Here is a 4,514-nt window from a genome sequence, read left to right on the forward strand (position 1 = left end):
CCAACTGTCTCTCTGCTCCCCTCCCCCCGGCCCCACAACCGATCGCTCTGGGGAAAAGGGGAGGCAGAAAAATTGGCTAACCAACCGAAGCACCCACCCGGCCAGGCAGTTTCAGTCAGTCAGTTCGCCGGGCCGCTCGAAAGCGCTTTTAAAGGCTGCAAGAACAAAATCTTATCCCCACGCTCCAGACTGCGTCGCTGGCACGGCCGCCTTCGTCGTCGCCTCCTCAAGTGCTTCCCCTACAATAGATCCGGCTCAACCAGCAGCAGCCCTTCCGCCCTACCAGGCCCCGGCCCAGGTCGAATGGCAAATGAACAACGGACTGCGCCCACAATGCACTGGGGCGGCAATAGCGGCCGACGCCGCGGGGGAGGAGAGGGGGAGGGAGGGAGAAGGAGGGGGCGAGGAGCCCGAACAGCTGGCGAGTGTCAGGTTTTATTGCGCGTCCGCGTCACGCCCGCAGGGCGACGCAGGCTCGCCTGGGCTTCGCAGGAGTTTTTGCCCCCTCAAACTTTCGTCCCGAAAGGCTCGGCGCGCTTTCCCCCACCCCTCATTTAAGGAGGCGCTGGTACCCCACCCGTCGGAGGCTCACATATTAATCCCCACCCCTTTGACATCACCACCTTCCAGCGCCCAGTAGTGGACATCTTGGGTCCCTCCTCAGTGCAATTCCCTCTCAGGCCACCACGCCTCGTTGGTCAGCCCTTTCGCCCGTCCCGCGCACTTCCGCTACCGGCCCCGGCTCTGCCGAAAGAGGGTCTCCCCCCTGAGGTTTTTTACATTCACCGCTCCGAGGGAAAAAAACCGACGCTCCCCGGGCGCGCAAAAGAAGCTGTCTTTTCTTGGCCGGCGCGAGCACGCGGGAGCAGCGGCTGAACATCCCCCCCCTCCTTCGAAGCGCACCGGGCGGTCCCCTCCTAGGGGAGAGCCTCGAGTGCCCTTGAGCGCCGGCGGTCACCGAGTTGCGAGCTCGGGAAGGCCGCCCGTGGGCTACGGTGGCTAAGCGCTGGCTGCCTCCGCTGACGAGCAGCAGCGGTGTGCCAGGCCCTAGTAATTACTTGGAAATTGTAGTGCCCCGAGTGCCTTTATTTCTGTTCTTGGGAAACGGAATTTAAATATAAAGGTCACGCACGTGCTGCTGCTCCGCTGAGCCAAGGTTTTTCTATTGACGCGGCCGTTGGCTCACTGGCAACCGATAGCAGCGCTTCCTTTCTACATGTTGCTACTTGAACGGCTTTCGAAATTTGGGCTTTTAAAGTTTACATACCGGCGACTTAAAAGGTTGCTAAGGGAGTGGCCGGGAGGCATAGAGACCGGCAACAGGAGAGCAAGAGAAAGGCAAGCAGCGTTGCAAGCAGATCCCGCGCAGGATTGCGAGCGCCTTAAGTCCATTGAAACGAAGGTTCCCTTTAAAAACAAGTAATTTTTAAAGGAATTGATCGTGCCTACAGGAGCTGATAGGACTATAAACCACCTGCTGCTGTCGTTTCGTTGGAACTTTTCAGAATTGTTGCCGATTATTTTCTAAGCTCCCTGCTGAATATGGGGAACTTTTCACTAAGTAATCGGACAGAGTGTAAATGTGGAGGATCTCTGAATCCTTTATTTTCATCGCTTTCCCCGAGGGCGTTTGTTCAATAAAACACACTTATTCATATGTTTTCACCCTTAAAACTAATGTTAAAACATTTTTCATGCTTGCTTATACATTGTATATATGAATACAACTAGATTATATAGTAATTGTAGGACAATGAATCTTGAGTCTTCAACTCATTATTTTAAAGGAAGCATTACTTCCTATAGGAGAAAGGAATATCTCTTCCACTGTAGCACCCACAATCTATCATTTTTTATAAGTACCATTATCTGCACTTTATCACTATCTGATTTATGTTTTAATTCTTTTAACTGATTAAATGACTTAAGTTAATCTGTTCTTAAATTTTATGGAACATATTTCATTATTAACAGGATGATGTTGATATATATTTAAAGTCAGGATGTATGCATGTGCAGGAAGAAATATGGCTCATTTACTTTAATTGGGTATTTCTATGCAACTGACTCTTGATGCATGTTTTCCTGAACTTGAATTTGGTGCATCCCTGAAATTGATTTTCAAGCTTTGTTTCATAACTTTTTTATTATGATACTGTGGATCTAAATGGACTTTCTATGCTCAGTAGCTTCTTGGTTCTCTGCCAGACAAAAAGCATTAAATTCTTATGCAGGAGCAAAATTGCCCATGACTAGAGAGAAAGGATTTTTATGATCCCACTGTGCACTGTGATGTTTCTGTCGTTATATGGATTGCAATAAGTACCATACTGCCAAGGATGATATTGTAGATAGATATATGAATAGGTGGATGGATGGATAGATGGATGGATAGATAGCTGCAGTATACTGTAAAATTAAAATGGCATACTATATATGCTTGAGAATAGTGATTTAAATATATTGATAGAATCAATAGTCAGCCAGCTTCAAAGCTGCTGTGTGGAGTCACCCTAACTGGCAAGAACAGCAAGGAACAAACTTGTTTAAAATGAAAGTGGGATTCTGGTTATTTCTCCTATTGCTAGTACTTAGGTCACTAAACTGAAGAAATATTTTTGACTAATCATGGGGATTTTAATTTATTACTCAAATATGGATTACATTTGCATATATTGGCATGTAAATATATTCTGAAAAAACATTTCATTTTGTTCACATGTAAAATATGATCTCAAATATTTTTAATATTACCAATATTTGTTTAGGTTTTTAAATGTTTTGTTTCACATTCTATACTATATAATATAAACCACTAAGATTAGAGTGATATTGTCTACTGTAGAGAATATATGGTTACATTTTTCCTTTAAAATAGATTTCTATTGTATATTATCAAACTGGTGGTTTAAAATGTAATCACAAGCCAATCATTTAAAATCAGCTGATCCTGATTATCTATAGCTTGAAGCAACAGTTAGCCCATTAATTATTTAGGAATTTTAGGCATCCTATACAATGGCCTTTCAAATGTAAACATTCCTTTTTCTTTACTCATAATATTCAGTAAAAAGATCCATTGACTTAAACTGCAAAACATGCCTTTCTAGTTCGATTCGTCAATCGGATTTTAACTAGGTACTAAAACTCCAAGTTCCTTGTTTAAACACTACATGAACATTTGGATCATTATTTTGTACCAAGCTGTACTTTAGGGATTAAAATGTCAGTCTAATAATGATTTGAGGTTTAAAAAAATAATAATTTGCTTGTACTGGCTAGGTAAGTTCATAACAGAAAGATTTGAATCCGGAACTTTGCTGTTCATACTGTACATCTACTCACTCTTAAGACTACATTTAGAATTTCTAAGAATGGCAGATACTTCTCTGCAACATTTTGGGGATCAGTTTTTTGCAATTATTGAAATGTCATCCTTTTGAAGTGGGAAAATATACCCTATTCATAGCCATATTTTTTCTCATTTCAATTTCATTTCAGTTTCAATTTTCACAAAAATGTACAATCTAAAATTTGATTTAATTTAGGGAAATATTAGTCCAGTAGGCATATTGACTAGTGAACACAATTTTCCTGGGAAGCGAATACTAGAGACTAGATTCTATTTTTCTTGGCTTATCACCTATCTTACTTCAGTGATGAGGTAAAGCTTTAAGTATTTTTATACATGACTGTAATTAAGTATGCTAATTGGGTTTGCATATTGCACAAGGCTGGGTAGGTAGCTAATATGCTAAAAAAGACCAATTTAAAATTATCATAATGTATTAGAAGAGTGGACTGAAATGAATCAAATCAAATTTAACAGAAACAAATGCAGAATTCTTCTTTAGGAAATAAGTATCAACATGCATATGTGTAGAGGGGAAGATACTGCTTATGAAAAAGACTTTGGATTAGCAATTGATTATAAGCGGAATTAGAACCACTTTGGTGTAATGGTTAAGGCATCAGGCTAGAAACCAGGAGACTGAGTTCTAGTCATGCCTTAGGCCAGGGGTAGGCAACCTTGGCTCTTTTATGACTCGTGGACTTCAATTCCCAGAATTCCTGAGCCAGCTGGCTCAGGAATTCTGGGAGTTGAAGTCCACGAGTCATAAAAGAGCCAAGGTTGCCTACCACTGCCTTAGGCACTAAGCCAGCTGTGGGTGACCTTGAGCCACTCATTCTCTCCCAGCCTTAGAAAAGAGGCAATGGCAAATCACTTCTGAAAAACATTGCCAAGAAAACTGCAGCGATTTATTCAAGTAGTCTGAGAATTGAACAGGATTGAATAGAAGAAAAATGAACAAAATTTAAATAATGTCATTGCAAAAGAGCAAATATAATTTTAGATTTTGTAAGAAGAGGTATAATTGTCAAATAATGGAAAGTAATAATTCTACTTTATAGTACACTGTCCTGTTCTCAAGTATTGCATCCAGGTCTGGACACCACACTTTGCTGAGAAGATTTGTTTTATTTATTTATAAAATTTATTGGCTACCCACCTT

This window comes from Crotalus tigris, unplaced genomic scaffold (genome assembly GCF_016545835.1).
Source record: "Crotalus tigris isolate CLP2741 ecotype Arizona unplaced genomic scaffold, ASM1654583v1 scf7180000017952.28453644438:3035480, whole genome shotgun sequence".
Lineage (NCBI taxonomy): Eukaryota > Metazoa > Chordata > Lepidosauria > Squamata > Viperidae > Crotalus > Crotalus tigris.